This window comes from Schistocerca americana, chromosome 9 (genome assembly GCF_021461395.2).
Source record: "Schistocerca americana isolate TAMUIC-IGC-003095 chromosome 9, iqSchAmer2.1, whole genome shotgun sequence".
NCBI lineage: Eukaryota > Metazoa > Arthropoda > Insecta > Orthoptera > Acrididae > Schistocerca > Schistocerca americana.
In genome coordinates, this window is record NC_060127.1 from 235148613 (window position 1) to 235167883 (window position 19271).

Genomic DNA, 19271 nt, shown 5'->3' on the forward strand with positions numbered 1-19271 from the left:
ACTTCAGGTTTACTGTATCCCTTGGACCTTCTTATTGACGATGAAACACAGAAATTGCGTTGAAATTAAATAAAAAAGGCACAATGCCGACTTAAGTACAAGAATACTGCCTCTTCTTACTGTCTAAGTTTTGAACCATCGCTGAGACACTAGTTATAGATTCCGATGCTTCACTCCAGGTTTACTGTATCCCTTGGACCTTCTTATTGACGATGAAACACTGAAATTGCATCGAAATTAAATACAAAAGGCACAATGACGACTTAAGTACTAGAATACTGACTCTTCTAACTGTCTATGCTTTGTACCATTCCTGTGACACTAGTTATAGATTCCGATGCTTCACTCCAGGTTTAATGTATCCCTCGGACCTTCGTATTGACGATGAAACACAGACATTGCATCGGAATTAAATACTGAAGGTTCAATGCCGACATAAGTAGAAGGAGAATGACTCTTCTTACTGACCATATTTTGAACCATTCCTGTGATACTAGTTATAGATTCTGATGCTTCACTTCAGGTTTATTGTATCCCTCTTACCTTCTTATTGCCGATGAAACGCAGAAATTGCTTCGGAATTAATTACAAAAGGCACAATGCCGACTAAAGTACAAGAATACTGACTCTCCTTACGGTCTATGTTTTGTACCATTCCTGTGACACTAGTTATAGATTCCGATGCTTCACTTCAGGTTTACTGTATCCCTATTACCTTCTTATTGACGATGATAACAGAAATTGCATCGGAATTAAATACAAAAAGCACAATGCCGACTTAACTACAAGAAGACTAACTCTTCCTACTGTCTATGCTTTGAACCATTCCTGTGACAGTAGTTACAGATTCCGATGCTTCTCTTCATGTTTACTGTATCCTTTGGACCTTCTTGTTGACGATGAAACAAAAAATTGCATCGGAATTAATAAACAAAAGGCACAATACCGACTTAAGAACAGGAAGGTTGACTCTTCTTACTGTCTATGTTTTGAATGTTTCCTGTGAGACCAGTTTTAGATTAGGATGCTTCACCTCAGGTTTACTGTATCCAATAGGCCTTCTTATTGACGATGAAACAGAGAAATTATATCGGAATTTAATACAAAGGGCACAATGCCGACATAAGTACAAGAAGACTGACATTTCTTACTGTCTATGTTTTGAACCATTCATGTGACACTAGTTATAGATTCCGATGCTTCACTCCACGTTTACTGTATCCCTTGGACCTTCTCATTGACGATGAAACACAGAAATTGCATCGGAATTAAATACAAAAGGCACAATGCCGACATAAGTACAAGAAGACAGACTCTTCTTACATACTATGCTTTGAACCATTCCTGTGACACTAGTTATAGATTCCGATGCGTCACTTCAGGTTTACTATATCCCTCTGACCCTCTTATTGACGATGAAACACTGTTATTGCATCGGAATTAAATACAAAAGGCACAATTCCGACTTAAGTACAAGAATACTGACTCGTCTTACTGCCTATGTTTTGAACCATTCCTGTACAACTAGTTATAGATTGCGATGCTTCACTCCACGTTTACTGTATCCCTTGGACATTCTCATTGACGATGAAACACAGAAATTGCATCGGAATTAAATACAAAAGGTACAATGCCGACTTAAGTACAGGAAGACTGAGTCTTGCTACTGTCTATGTGTGAACCATTCCTGTGACACTAGTTATAGATTCCGATGCTTCAATTCAGGTTTATTGTATCCCTTGGACCTTCTTATTGAAGTTTAAAGGACATAATTTGCATCGGAATTAAATACCAAAGGCACAATGCCGACTTGAGTACAGGAAGACAGACTCTTCTTACTGAATATGTTTTGAATTATTCCTGTGACATTAGTTATAGATTCCGATGCTTAACTTCAGGTTTACTGAATTCCTGTGACCTTCATATTGACGATGAAACACAGGAATTGCATCGGAATTAAATACAAAAGGCACAATGCCGACTTAAGTACAAGAATACTGACTCTTCTTACTGTCTATGTTTTTAACCATCCCTGTGACACTAGTTATAGATTCCGATGCTTCACTCCAGGTTTACTGATTCCCTTGGACCTTCGTATTGACGATGAAACACAGATATTGCATCGGAATTAAATACTAAAGGTACAATGACGACTTAAGTACAAGACTTAAGTACTGACTATGACTTGAACCATTCCTGTGACACAAGTTATAGATTCCGATGCTTCACTTCAGGTTTACTGTATCCCTTTGACCTTCTTATTGACGATGAAACACAGAAATTGCATCGGAATTAAATACAAAAGGCACAATACCGACTAAAGTACAAGAATACTGACTCTTCTTAAGGTCTATGTTTTGTACCATTCCTGTGACAGTAGTTATAGATTCCGATGCTTAACTTCAGGTTTACTGTATCCCTTGGACCTTCTTATTGACGATGAAACACAGAAATTGCATCGGAATTAAATACAAAAGGCACAATGACGACTTAAGAACAAGAGGACTTGCTCTTCTTACGGTATATGTTTTGAACCTTTCCTGTGAGACCAGTTTTAGATTCCAATGCTTCACCTCAGGTTTACTGTATCCCTCTGACTTTCTTATTGACGATGAAACACAGAAATTGCATCGGAATTAAATAAAAAGGCACAATGCCGGCTTAAGTACAAGAAGACTGACCCTTCGCACTGTCTATATTTTGAACCATTCCTGTGACTCTTGTTATAGATTCCGATGCTTCACTTCAGGTTTACTGATTCCCTTGGACCTTCTTATTGACGATGAAACACAGAAATTGCATCGGAATTAAATGCAAAAGGCTCAATGCCGACTTAAGGACAAGAAGACTTGCTCTTCTTACCGTCTATGTTTTGAACCTTTCCTGTGAGACCAGTTTTAGATTCCAATGCTTCACCTCAGGTTTACTGTATTCCTAGGACCTTCTTATTGACGATGAAACACAGAAATTGCATCGGAATTAAATACAAATGGCACAATGCCTGTTAATCAACAAGAAGACTGACTCTTCTTACTGTCTATGTTTAAACCATTCCTGTGAGACCAGTTTTAGATTTCGATGCCTCACTTCCGGTTTACTATATCCCTTGGACCTTCTTGTTGACGATGAAACAAAAAAATTGCATCGGAATTAAAAAACAAAAGGGACATTACCGACTTAAGTACAAGAAGACTGACTCTTCTTACTGTCTATGTTTTGAATGTTTCCTGTGAGACCAGTTTCAGATTACGATGCTTCACTTCAGGTTTACTGTATCCTATGGGCCTTCTTATTGACGATGAAACAGAGAAATTACATCGGAATTAAATACAAAGGGCACAATGCCGACATAAGTACAAGAAGACTGACCCTTCTTACTGTCTATGTTTTGAACCATTCATGTGACAGTAGTTATAGATTCCGATGCTTCACTCCAGGCTTACTGTATCCCTTGGACCTTCTAGTTGACGATGGAACACAGAAATTGCATCGGAATTAAATACAAAAGGCACAATGTCGACTTAAGTACAAGAAGACTGACTCTTCTTACTTTCTATGTTTGAACCATTCATGTGACACTAGTTATAGATTCCGACGCTTCACTCCAGCTTTACTGTATCCCTTGGACCTTCGTATTGACGATGAAACACAGAAATTGCATCGGAATTAAATAGAAAAGGCACAATGCCGACTTAAGTACAAGAATACTGACTCTTCTTACTGTCTATGTTTGAACCATCCCTGTGACACTAGTTATAGATTCCGATGCCTCACTCCAGGTTTACTATATCCCTTGGACTTTCGTATTGACGATGAAACACAGACATTGCATCGAAATTAAATACTGAAGGTACAATGCCGACTTAAGTACAAGGAGACTGACTCTTCTTACTGACTATGTCTTGAACCATTCCTGTGACACAAGTTATAGATTTCGATGCTTCACTTCAAGTTTACTGTAACCCTCTGACCTTCTTATAGACGATGAAACACACAAATTGCATCGGAATTAAATACAAAAGGCACAATGCCGACTTAAGTACGAGAATACTGACTCTTCTTACGGTCTTTGTTTTGAACCATTCCTGTGACACTAGTTATAGATTCCGATGCTTCACTTCAGGTTTACTGTATCCCTCTTAACTTCTTATTGACGATGAAACACAGAAATTGCATCGGAATTAAATACAAAAAGCACAATGCCGACTTCACTACAAGAAGACTAACTCTTCCTACTGTCTATGCTTTGAACCATTCCTGTGACACTAGTTACAGATTCCGATGCTCCTCTTCAGGTTTATTGTATCCCTTGGACCTTCTTATTGAAGATTAAAAGACATAAATTGCATCGGAATTACATCCAAAAGGCACAATGTCGACATGAGTACAAGAAGACTGACTCTTCTTTCTGACTATGTTTTGAACCATTCCTGTGACAGTAGTTAAAGATTCCGATGCTTAACTTCAGGTTTACTGTATCCCTTGGACCTTCTTATTTACGATCAAACACAGAAATTGCATCGGAATTAAATACAAAAGGCACAATGCCCACCTAAGAACAAGAAGACTTGCTCTTCTTACCGCCTATGTTTTCAACCATTCCTGTGATACCAGATTTAGATTCCAATGCTTCACCTCAGGTTTACTGTATGGTTCTGACCTTCTTATTGACGATCAAACACAGAAATTGCATCGGAATTAAATAAAAAGGCACAATGCCGACTTAACTACAAGAAGACTGACTCTTCCTACTGTCTATGTTTTGAACCAATCCTGTGACTCTAGTTATAGATTCCGATGCTTCACGTCATGTTTACTGTATCCCTTGGACCTTCGTGTTGACGATGAAACAAAAAAATTGCATCGGAATTAAAAAACAAAAGGCACAATACCGACTTAAGAACAAGAAGGATGACTCTTCTTACTGTCTATGTTTTGAATGTTTCCTGTGAGACCAGTTTTAGATTACGATCCTTCACTTCAGGTTTACTGTATCCAATGGGCCTTCTTAATGACGATGAAACAGAGAAATTACATCGGAATTTAATACAAAGGGCACAATGCCGACATAAGTACAAGAAGACTAACTCTTCTTACTGTCTATGTTTTGAACCATTCATGTGACACTAGTTATAGATTCCGATGCTTCACTCCAGGTTTACAGTATCCCTTGAACCTTCTAGTTGACGATGAAACACAGAAATTGCATCGGAATTAAATAGAAAAGGAACAATGCCGACTTAAGTACAAGAAGACAGACTCTTCTTACTGTCTATGTTTTGAACCATTCATGTGACAGTAGTTATAGATTCCGATGCTTCACTCCAGCTTTACTGCATCCCTTGGACCTTCGTATTGACGATGAAACACAGAAATTGCATCGAAATTAAATACAAAACGCACAATGTCGACTTAATTACAAGAAGACTGACTCTTCTTACTGACTAGGTTTTGAACCATTCCTGTGACACTACTTATAGATTCCGATGCTTCACTTCAGGTTTACTGTATCCCTCTTACCTTCTTATTGACGATGAAACACAGAAATTGCATCGGAATTAAATACAAAAACACAATGCCGACTTAAGTACAAGAAGACTGACTCTTCCTACTGTCTATGTTTTTAACCACTCCTGTGACACTAGTTATAGATTCCGATGCTTCACTTCACGTATACTGTATCCCTTGGAACTTCTTATTGAAGATTAAAAGACATAAATTGCATCGGAATTAAATACAAAATGTACAATGCCGACTTGATTACACGAAGACTGTCTCTTCTTACTGGCTATGTTTTGAACCATTCCTGTGACAGTAGTTATAAATTCCGATGCTTAACGTCAGGTTTACTGTATCCCTTGGACCTTCTTATTGATGATGAAACACAGAAATTTCACGGAATTAAATACAAAAGGCACAATGCCGACTTAAGAACAAGAGGACTTGCTCTTCTTACCGTATATGTTTTGAACCTTTCTTGTGAGACCAGTTTTAGATTCCAATGCTTCACCTCAGGTTTACTGTATCCCTCTGACTTTCTTATTGACGATGAAACACAGAAATTGCATCGGAATTAAATAAAAAGGCACAATGCCGGCTTAAGTACAAGAAGACTGACCCTTCGTACTGTCTATGCTTTGAACCATTCCTGTGACTCTAGTTATAAATTCCGATGCTTCACTTCAGGTTTACTGTATCCCTTGGACCTTCTTATTGACGATGAAACACAGAAATTGCATCGGAATTAAATACAAATGGCACAATGCCTATTAATGAACAAGAAGACTGACTCTTCTTACTGTCTATGTTTAAACCATTCCTGTGAGACCAGTTTTAGATTTCGATGCTTAACTTCAGGTTTAGTTGACGATGAAACAAAAAAATAGCATCGGAATTAAAAAACAAAAGGTACAATACCGACTTGAGAACAAGAAGACTGACTCTTCTTACTGTCTATGATTTGAATGTTTCCTGTGAGACCTGTTTCAGATTACGATGCTTAACTTCAGGTTTACTGTATCCAATGGGCCTTCTTATTGACGATGAAACAGAGAAATTACATCGGAATACATGCAAAGGGCACAATGCCGACATAAGTACAAGAAGACTGACCCTTCTTACTGTCTATGTTTTGAACCATTCATGTGACACTAGTTATAGATACCGATGCTTCACTCCAGGCTTACTGTATGCCTTGGACCTTCTCGTTGGCAATGAAACACAGAAATTGCATCGGAATTAAATAGAAAAGGCACAATGACGGATTAAGTACAAGAAGACTGACTCTTCTTACTGACTATGTTTTGAACCATTCCTGTGACAGAAGTCATAGATTCCGATGCTTCACTTCAGGTTTACTGTATCCCTTGGATTTTCTTATTGACGATGAAACACAGAAATCGCGTCGGAATTAAATAGAAAAGGCACAATGCCGACTTAAGTACAAGAAGACTGACTCTTCGTACTCTCTATGTTTTGAACCATTCTTGTGACAGTAGTTATAGATTCCGATGCTTCACTTCAGGTTTACTGTATCCCTCTGACCTTCATTCTGACGATGAAACAGAGAAATTGCATCGGAATAAAATACAAAAGGCACAATGCCGACTTCAGTACAAGAAGACTGACTCTTCTTACTGTCTATTATTTGAACCATTCCTGTGACACTAGTTATAGATTACGATGCTTCACTCTAGGTTTACTGTATCCCTTGGACCTTCTTATTGACGATGAAACACAGACATTGCATCGGATTTAATGCAAAAGGCACAATGCCGACTTAAGTACAAGAAGAGTGAGTCTTCTTACTGTCTATGTTTTGAACCATTCCTGTGACACTAGTTATAGATTCCGATGCTTCACTCCAGGTTTACTGAATCCCTCTGACCTTCATATTGACGATGAAACACAGAAATTGCATTGGAATTAAATACAAAATCCACAATGCCGACTTAAGTACAAGAATACTGACTCTTCTTACTGTCTATGTTTTGAACCATCGCTGAGACACTTGTTATAGATTCCGATGCTTCACTACAGGTTTACTGTATCTCTTGGACCTTCGTATTGACGATGAAACACAGAAATTGCATCAGATTTAAATACAAAAGGCAAAATGCCGACTTACGTACAAGAATACTGACTCTTCTTACTGTCTATGATTTTGAACCATACCTGTGACACTAGTTATAGTTTCCGATGCTTCACTCCAGGTTTACTGTATCCCTTGGACCTTCTTATTGACGATGAAACACAGACATTGCATCGGATTTAATGCAAAAGGCACAATGCCGACTTAAGTACAAGAAGAGGGAGTCTTCTTACTGTCTATGTTTTGAACCATTCCTGTGACACTAGTTGTAGATTCCGATGCTTCACTCCAGGTTTACTGAATCCCTCTGACCTTCATATTGACGATGAAACACAGAAATTGCATTGGAATTAAATACAAAATGCACAATGCCGACTTAAGTACAAGAATACTGACTCTTCTTACTGTCTATGTTTTGAACCATCGCTGAGACACTTGTTATAGATTCCGATGCTTCACTACAGGTTTACTGTATCTCTTGGACCTTCGTATTGACGATGAAACACAGAAATTGCATCGGATTTAAATACAAAAGGCACAATGCCGACTTAAGTACAAGAAGACTGACTCTTCTTACTGACTATGTCTTGAACCATTCCTGTGACTCTAGTTATAGATTCCGATGCTTCACTTCAGGTATACTGTATCCCTTGGACCTTCTTATTGACGATGAAACACAGAAATTGCATCGGATTTAATGCAAAAGGCACAATGCCGACTTAAGTACAAGAAGAGTGAGTCTTCTTACTGTCTATGTTTTGAACCATTCCTGTGACACCAGTTATAGATTCCGATGCTTCACTTCAGGTTTAATGTATCCCTCTGACCTTCGTATTGACGATGAAACACAGAAATTGCATAAGGAATTAAATACAAAAGGTACAATGCCGACATATGTAAAGGAATACTGACTCTTCTTACTGACTATGTTTTGAACCATTCCTGTGACAGTAGTTATAGATTCCGATGCTTCACTTCAGGTTTACTGTATCCCTCTGACCTTCATTCTGACGATGAAACAGAGAAATTGCATCGGAATAAAATACAAAAGGCACAATGCCGACTTCAGTACAAGAAGACTGACTCTTCTTACTGTCTATTATTTGAACCATTCCTGTGACACTAGTTATAGATTACGATGCTTCACTCTAGGTTTACTGTATCCCTTGGACCTTCTTATTGACGATGAAACACAGACATTGCATCGGATTTAATGCAAAAGGCACAATGCCGACTTAAGTACAAGAAGAGTGAGTCTTCTTACTGTCTATGTTTTGAACCATTCCTGTGACACTAGTTATAGATTCCGATGCTTCACTCCAGGTTTACTGAATCCCTCTGACCTTCATATTGACGATGAAACACAGAAATTGCATTGGAATTAAATACAAAATCCACAATGCCGACTTAAGTACAAGAATACTGACTCTTCTTACTGTCTATGTTTTGAACCATCGCTGAGACACTTGTTATAGATTCCGATGCTTCACTACAGGTTTACTGTATCTCTTGGACCTTCGTATTGACGATGAAACACAGAAATTGCATCAGATTTAAATACAAAAGGCAAAATGCCGACTTACGTACAAGAATACTGACTCTTCTTACTGTCTATGATTTTGAACCATACCTGTGACACTAGTTATAGTTTCCGATGCTTCACTCCAGGTTTACTGTATCCCTTGGACCTTCTTATTGACGATGAAACACAGACATTGCATCGGATTTAATGCAAAAGGCACAATGCCGACTTAAGTACAAGAAGAGTGAGTCTTCTTACTGTCTATGTTTTGAACCATTCCTGTGACACTAGTTGTAGATTCCGATGCTTCACTCCAGGTTTACTGAATCCCTCTGACCTTCATATTGACGATGAAACACAGAAATTGCATTGGAATTAAATACAAAATGCACAATGCCGACTTAAGTACAAGAATACTGACTCTTCTTACTGTCTATGTTTTGAACCATCGCTGAGACACTTGTTATAGATTCCGATGCTTCACTACAGGTTTACTGTATCTCTTGGACCTTCGTATTGACGATGAAACACAGAAATTGCATCGGATTTAAATACAAAAGGCACAATGCCGACTTAAGTACAAGAAGACTGACTCTTCTTACTGACTATGTCTTGAACCATTCCTGTGACTCTAGTTATAGATTCCGATGCTTCACTTCAGGTATACTGTATCCCTTGGACCTTCTTATTGACGATGAAACACAGAAATTGCATCGGATTTAATGCAAAAGGCACAATGCCGACTTAAGTACAAGAAGAGTGAGTCTTCTTACTGTCTATGTTTTGAACCATTCCTGTGACACCAGTTATAGATTCCGATGCTTCACTTCAGGTTTAATGTATCCCTCTGACCTTCGTATTGACGATGAAACACAGAAATTGCATAAGGAATTAAATACAAAAGGTACAATGCCGACATATGTAAAGGAATACTGACTCTTCTTACTGACTATGTTTTGAACCATTCCTGTGACAGTAGTTATAGATTCCGATGCTTCACTTCAGGTTTACTGTATCCCTCTGACCTTCATTCTGACGATGAAACAGAGAAATTGCATCGGAATAAAATACAAAAGGCACAATGCCGACTTCAGTACAAGAAGACTGACTCTTCTTACTGTCTATTATTTGAACCATTCCTGTGACACTAGTTATAGATTACGATGCTTCACTCTAGGTTTACTGTATCCCTTGGACCTTCTTATTGACGATGAAACACAGACATTGCATCGGATTTAATGCAAAAGGCACAATGCCGACTTAAGTACAAGAAGAGTGAGTCTTCTTACTGTCTATGTTTTGAACCATTCCTGTGACACTAGTTATAGATTCCGATGCTTCACTCCAGGTTTACTGAATCCCTCTGACCTTCATATTGACGATGAAACACAGAAATTGCATTGGAATTAAATACAAAATCCACAATGCCGACTTAAGTACAAGAATACTGACTCTTCTTACTGTCTATGTTTTGAACCATCGCTGAGACACTTGTTATAGATTCCGATGCTTCACTACAGGTTTACTGTATCTCTTGGACCTTCGTATTGACGATGAAACACAGAAATTGCATCAGATTTAAATACAAAAGGCAAAATGCCGACTTACGTACAAGAATACTGACTCTTCTTACTGTCTATGATTTTGAACCATACCTGTGACACTAGTTATAGTTTCCGATGCTTCACTCCAGGTTTACTGTATCCCTTGGACCTTCTTATTGACGATGAAACACAGACATTGCATCGGATTTAATGCAAAAGGCACAATGCCGACTTAAGTACAAGAAGAGTGAGTCTTCTTACTGTCTATGTTTTGAACCATTCCTGTGACACTAGTTGTAGATTCCGATGCTTCACTCCAGGTTTACTGAATCCCTCTGACCTTCATATTGACGATGAAACACAGAAATTGCATTGGAATTAAATACAAAATGCACAATGCCGACTTAAGTACAAGAATACTGACTCTTCTTACTGTCTATGTTTTGAACCATCGCTGAGACACTTGTTATAGATTCCGATGCTTCACTACAGGTTTACTGTATCTCTTGGACCTTCGTATTGACGATGAAACACAGAAATTGCATCGGATTTAAATACAAAAGGCACAATGCCGACTTAAGTACAAGAAGACTGACTCTTCTTACTGACTATGTCTTGAACCATTCCTGTGACTCTAGTTATAGATTCCGATGCTTCACTTCAGGTATACTGTATCCCTTGGACCTTCTTATTGACGATGAAACACAGAAATTGCATCGGATTTAATGCAAAAGGCACAATGCCGACTTAAGTACAAGAAGAGTGAGTCTTCTTACTGTCTATGTTTTGAACCATTCCTGTGACACCAGTTATAGATTCCGATGCTTCACTTCAGGTTTAATGTATCCCTCTGACCTTCGTATTGACGATGAAACACAGAAATTGCATAAGGAATTAAATACAAAAGGTACAATGCCGACATATGTAAAGGAATACTGACTCTTCTTACTGACTATGTTTTGAACCATTCCTGTGACAGTAGTTATAGATTCCGATGCTTCACTTCAGGTTTACTGTATCCCTCTGACCTTCATTCTGACGATGAAACAGAGAAATTGCATCGGAATAAAATACAAAAGGCACAATGCCGACTTCAGTACAAGAAGACTGACTCTTCTTACTGTCTATTATTTGAACCATTCCTGTGACACTAGTTATAGATTACGATGCTTCACTCTAGGTTTACTGTATCCCTTGGACCTTCTTATTGACGATGAAACACAGACATTGCATCGGATTTAATGCAAAAGGCACAATGCCGACTTAAGTACAAGAAGAGTGAGTCTTCTTACTGTCTATGTTTTGAACCATTCCTGTGACACTAGTTATAGATTCCGATGCTTCACTCCAGGTTTACTGAATCCCTCTGACCTTCATATTGACGATGAAACACAGAAATTGCATTGGAATTAAATACAAAATCCACAATGCCGACTTAAGTACAAGAATACTGACTCTTCTTACTGTCTATGTTTTGAACCATCGCTGAGACACTTGTTATAGATTCCGATGCTTCACTACAGGTTTACTGTATCTCTTGGACCTTCGTATTGACGATGAAACACAGAAATTGCATCGGATTTAAATACAAAAGGCACAATGCCGACTTAAGTACAAGAAGACTGACTCTTCTTACTGACTATGTCTTGAACCATTCCTGTGACTCTAGTTATAGATTCCGATGCTTCACTTCAGGTATACTGTATCCCTTGGACCTTCTTATTGACGATGAAACACAGAAATTGCATCGGATTTAATGCAAAAGGCACAATGCCGACTTAAGTACAAGAAGAGTGAGTCTTCTTACTGTCTATGTTTTGAACCATTCCTGTGACACCAGTTATAGATTCCGATGCTTCACTTCAGGTTTAATGTATCCCTCTGACCTTCGTATTGACGATGAAACACAGAAATTGCATAAGGAATTAAATACAAAAGGTACAATGCCGACATATGTAAAGGAATACTGACTCTTCTTACTGACTATGTTTTGAACCATTCCTGTGACAGTAGTTATAGATTCCGATGCTTCACTTCAGGTTTACTGTATCCCTCTGACCTTCATTCTGACGATGAAACAGAGAAATTGCATCGGAATAAAATACAAAAGGCACAATGCCGACTTCAGTACAAGAAGACTGACTCTTCTTACTGTCTATTATTTGAACCATTCCTGTGACACTAGTTATAGATTACGATGCTTCACTCTAGGTTTACTGTATCCCTTGGACCTTCTTATTGACGATGAAACACAGACATTGCATCGGATTTAATGCAAAAGGCACAATGCCGACTTAAGTACAAGAAGAGTGAGTCTTCTTACTGTCTATGTTTTGAACCATTCCTGTGACACTAGTTATAGATTCCGATGCTTCACTCCAGGTTTACTGAATCCCTCTGACCTTCATATTGACGATGAAACACAGAAATTGCATTGGAATTAAATACAAAATCCACAATGCCGACTTAAGTACAAGAATACTGACTCTTCTTACTGTCTATGTTTTGAACCATCGCTGAGACACTTGTTATAGATTCCGATGCTTCACTACAGGTTTACTGTATCTCTTGGACCTTCGTATTGACGATGAAACACAGAAATTGCATCAGATTTAAATACAAAAGGCAAAATGCCGTCTTACGTACAAGAATACTGACTCTTCTTACTGTCTATGATTTTGAACCATACCTGTGACACTAGTTATAGTTTCCGATGCTTCACTCCAGGTTTACTGTATCCCTTGGACCTTCTTATTGACGATGAAACACAGACATTGCATCGGATTTAATGCAAAAGGCACAATGCCGACTTAAGTACAAGAAGAGTGAGTCTTCTTACTGTCTATGTTTTGAACCATTCCTGTGACACTAGTTGTAGATTCCGATGCTTCACTCCAGGTTTACTGAATCCCTCTGACCTTCATATTGACGATGAAACACAGAAATTGCATTGGAATTAAATACAAAATGCACAATGCCGACTTAAGTACAAGAATACTGACTCTTCTTACTGTCTGTGTTTTGAACCATCGCTGAGACACTTGTTATAGATTCCGATGCTTCACTACAGGTTTACTGTATCTCTTGGACCTTCGTATTGACGATGAAACACAGAAATTGCATCGGATTTAAATACAAAAGGCACAATGCCGACTTAAGTACAAGAAGACTGACTCTTCTTACTGACTATGTCTTGAACCATTCCTGTGACTCTAGTTATAGATTCCGATGCTTCACTTCAGGTATACTGTATCCCTTGGACCTTCTTATTGACGATGAAACACAGAAATTGCATCGGATTTAATGCAAAAGGCACAATGCCGACTAAAGTACAAGAAGAGTGAGTCTTCTTACTGTCTATGTTTTGAACCATTCCTGTGACGCTAGTTATAGATTCCGATGCTTCACTCCAGGTTTACTGTATCCCTTGGACCATCTTATTGACGATGAAACACAGAAATTTCATCCGAATTAAATACAAACGGCACAATGCTTACTTAAGTACAAGAAGACTGACTCTTCTTACTGACTATGTTTTGAATCATTCCTGTGACACTAGTTATAGATTCCGATGCTTCACTTCAGGATTACTGTATCCCTCTGACCTTCTTATTGAGGATGAAACACGGAAATTGCATCGGAATTAAATACAAAAGGCACAATGCCGACTTAAGTACAAGAAGACTGACTCTTCTTGCTGACTATGTTTTGAACCATTCCTGTGACACTAGTTATAGATTCAGATTTTTCACTTGAAGTTTACTGTATCCCTTAGAACTTCTTACTGACTATGAAACACAGAAATTGCATCAGAATGAAATACAAAAGGCACAATGCCGACTTAAGTACAAGAAGACTGACTCTTCTTACTGACTATGTTTTGACCCATTCCTGTGACACTAGTTATAGATTCCGATGCTTCACTTCAGGTTTACTGTATCCCTCTGAGCTTCTTATTGACGTTGAAACACAGAAATTGCATCGGAATTAAATACGAAAGGCACAACTCCGACTTAAGTACTATATGATTGACTCTTCTTACTGTCTATGATTTGAACCATTCCTGTGACACTAGTTATAGATTCCGATGCTTCACTCCAGGTTTACTGTATCCCTTGGACCTTCTTATTGACGATGAAACACAGAAATGGCATCAGAATTAAATACAAAAGGCACAATGCCGACTTAAGTACAAGAAGACTGACTCCTCTTACTGACTATGTTTTGAACCATTCCTGTGACACTAGTTATAGATTCCGATGCTTCACATCAGGTTTACTGTATCCGTTGGACCTTCTTGTTGTTGTTGTTGTGGTCTTCAGTCCTGAGACTGGTTTGATGCAGCTCTGCATGCTACTCTATCCTGTGCAAGCTTCTTCATCTCTCAGTACCTACTGCAACCTACATCCTTCTGAATCTGCTTAGTGTATTCATCTCTTGGTCTCCCCCTATGATTTTTACGCTCACACTGCCCTCCAATACTAAATTGGTGATCCCTTGATGCCTCATAACATGTCCTACCAACCGATCCCTTCTTCTGGTCAAGTTGTGCCACAAACGTCTCTTCTCCCCAATCCTATTCAATACTTCCTCATTAGTTGTGTGATCTACTCATCTAATCTTCAACATTCTTCTGTAGCACCACATTTCAAAAGCTTCTATTCTCTTCTTGTCCAAACTATTTACCGTCCATGTTTCACTTCCATACATGGCTACACTCCATACAAAAACTTTCAGAATTAACTTCATGACACTTAAATCTATACTCGATGTTAACAAATTTCTCTTCTGCAGAAACGCTTTCCTTGCCATTGCCAGTCTACATTTTATATCCTCTCTACTTCGTCCATCATCAGTTATTTTGCTCCCCAAATAGCAAAACTCCTTTACTACTTTAAGTGTCTCATTTCCTAATCTAATACCCTCAGCATCACCCGACTTAACTCGACTACATTCCATTATCCTCGTTTTGCTTTTGTTGATGTTCACCTTATATCCTCCCTTCAAGACACCATCCATTCCGTTCAACTGCTCTTCCAAGTCCTTTGCTGTCTCTGACAGAATTACAATGTCATCGGCGAACCTCAAAGTTTTTAATTCTTCTCCATGGATTTTAATACCTACTCCAAATTTTTCTTTTGTTTCCTTTACAGCTTGCTCAATATAGAGATTGAATAACATCGGGGAGAGGCTACAACCCTGTCTTACTCCCTTCCCAACCAATGCTTCCCTTTCATGTCCCTCAACTCTTATAACTGCCATTTGGTTTCTGTACAAGTTGTAAATAGCCTCTCGCTCCCTGTATTTTACCCCTGCCACCTTTAGAATTTGAAAGAGAGTATTCCAGTCAACATTGTCAAAAGCTTTCTCTAGGTCTACAAATGCTAGAAACGTAGGTTTGCCTTTTCTTAATCTTTCTTCTAAGATAAGTCGTAAGGTCAGTATTGCCTCACGTGTTCCTGTATTTCTACGGAATCCAAACTGATCTTCCCCGAGTTCGGCTTCTACTAGTTTTTCCATTCGTCTGTAAAGAATTCGTGTTAGTACTTTGCAGCTGTGGCATATTAAACTGATTGTTCGGTAATTTTCACATCTGTCAACACCTGCTTTCTCTGGGATTGGAATTATTATATTCTTCTTGAAGTCTGAGGGTATTTCGCCTGTTTCATACATCTTGCTCACCAGATGGTAGAGTTTTGTCAGGACTGGCTCTCCCAAGGCCGTCAGTAGTTACAATGGAATGTTGTCTACTCCGGGGGCCTTGTTTCGACTCAGGTCCTTCAGTGATATGTCAAACTCTTCACGCAGTATCGTATCTCCCATTTCATCTTCATCTACATCCTCTTCCATTTCCATAATATTCTCCTCAAGTGCATCGGCCTTGTATAGACTCTCTATATACTCCTTCCACCTTTCTGCTTTCCCTTCTTTGCTTAGAACTGGGTTTCCATCTGAGCTCTTGATATTCATACAAGTCGCTCTCTTTTCTCCAAAGGTCTCTTTAATTTTCCTGTAGGCAGTATCTATCTTACCCCTAGTGAGATAAGCCTCTACATCCTTACATTTCTCCTCTAGCCAACCCTGCTTAGCCATTTTGAACTTCCTGTGGATTTCATTTTTGAGACGTTTGTATTCCTTTTTGCCTGCTTCATTTACTGCATTTTTATATTTTCTCCTTTCATCAATTAAATTCAATATTTCTTCTGTTACAAAAGGATTTCTACTAACCCTCTTCTTTTTACCTACTTGATCGTCTGCTGCCTTCACTACTTCATCCCTCAGAGCTACCCATTCTTCTTCTACTGTATTTCTTTCCCCCATTCCTTTCAATTGTTCCCTTACGCTCTCCCTGAAACTGTGTACAACCTCTGGTTCTTTCAGTTTATCCAGGTCCCATCTCCTTAAATTTCCACCTTTTTGCAGTTTCTTCAGTTTTAATCTACAGGTCATAACCAATAGATTGTGGTCAGAGTATACATCTGCCCCTGGAAAGTCTTACAATTTAAAACCTCGTTCCTAAATCTCTGTCTTACCGTTATATAATCTATCTGATACCTTTTAGTATCTCCAGCGTTCTTCCATGTATACAACCTTATATCATGATTCTTAAACCAAGTGTTAGCTATGATTAAGTTGTGCTCTGTGCAAAATTCTATCAGGCGGCTTCCTCTTTCATTTCTTAGCCCCAATCCATATTCACCTATTACGTTTCCTTCTCTCCCTTTTCCTACACTCGGATTCCAGTCACCCATGACTATTAAATTTTCATCTCCCTTCACTATCTGAATAATTTCTTTTATTTCATCATACATTTCTTCAATTTCTTCGTCATCTTCAGAGCTAGTTGGCATATAAACTTGTACTACTGTAGTAGATGTGGGCTTCGTATCTATCTTGACCACAATAATGCGTTCACTATGCTGTTTGTAGTAGCTTACCCGCATTCCTATTTTCCTATTCATTATTAAACCTACTCCTGCATTATTCCCTAATTGACTTTGTGTTTATAACCCTGTAGTCACCTGACCAAAAGTCTCGTTCCTCCTGCCACCGAACTTCACTAATTCCCACAATATCTAACTTTAACCTATCCATTTCTCTATTTAAATTTTCTAAGCTACCTGCCCGATTAAGGGATCTGACATTCCACGCTCCGATCCGTAGAACGCCAGTTTTCTTTCTCCTGATAACGACACCCTCTTGAGTAGTCCCCGCCCGGAGATTCGAATGGGGGAATATTTTACCTCCGGAATATTTTACCCAAGAGGACGCCATCATCATTTAATCATACAGTAAAGCTGCATGCCCTCGGGAAAAATTACGGCCGTAGTTTCCCCTTGCTTTCAGACGTTCGCAATACCAGCACAGCAAGGCCATTTTGGTTATTGTTACAAGGCCAGATCAGTCAATCATCCACACTGTTGCCCTTGCAACTACTGAAAAGGCTGCTGCCCCTCTTCAGGAACCACACGATTGTCTGGCCTCTCAACAGATACCCCTCCGTTGTGGCTGTACCTACGGTAGGGCTATCTGTATCGCTGAGGCACGCAAGCCTCCCCACCAACGGCAAGGTCCCTGGTACATGGGGGGGTGGACCTTCTTATTGACGATGAAACACAGAAATTGCATCGGAATTAAATAGAAAAGGCACAATGCCGACTTAAGTACAAGAAGACTGACTCTTCCTACTGTCTATGATTTGAACCATTCCTGTGACACTAGCTTTAGATTCCGATGCTTCACTTCAGATTTACTGTATCCCTCTTACCTTCTTATTGACGATGAAACACAGATATTGCATCGGAATTAAATACAAAAGGCACAATGCCGACTTAAGTACAAGAAGATTGACTCTTCTTACTGACTATGATTTTTACCATTCCTGTGACACTAGTTATAGATTCCGATGCTTCACTCCCGGTTTACTGTATCCCTTGGACCTTCTTATTGACGATGAAACACAGAAATTGCATCGGAATTAAATACAAACGAAACAATGCCGACTTAAGTACAAGAAGACTGACTATGCTTTGAACCATTCCTGTGACACTAGTTATAGATTCCAATGCTTCACTCCAGGTTAACTCTATCCCTTGGACGTCCTTATTGACGATGAAACACAGAAATTGCATCGGAATTAAATACAAAAGGCCCAATGCCGACTTAAGTAAAAGAACACTGACTCTTCTATGATTTGAACCATTCCTGTGACACTAGTTATAGATTCCGATGCTTCAGTCCAGGTTTACTGTATCCCTTGGACCTTCTTATTGACGATGAAACACAGAAATTGCATCGGAATTAAATACAAACATCACAATGCCGACTTAAGAACAAGAAGACTTGCTCTTCTTAACGTCTATAATTTGAACCTTTCCTGTGAGACCAATTTTAGATTCCAATGCGTCACCTCAGGTTTACTGTATCCCTTGGACCTTCTTATTGATGATGAAACACAGAAATTGCATCGGAATTAAATACAAGTGGCACAACGCCTATTTATGAACAAGAAGACTGACTCTTCCTACTGTCTATGTTTTGAACCATTCATGTGACACAAATTATAGATTCCGATGCTTCACTCCAGGTTTACTGTATCCCTTGAACCTTCTCG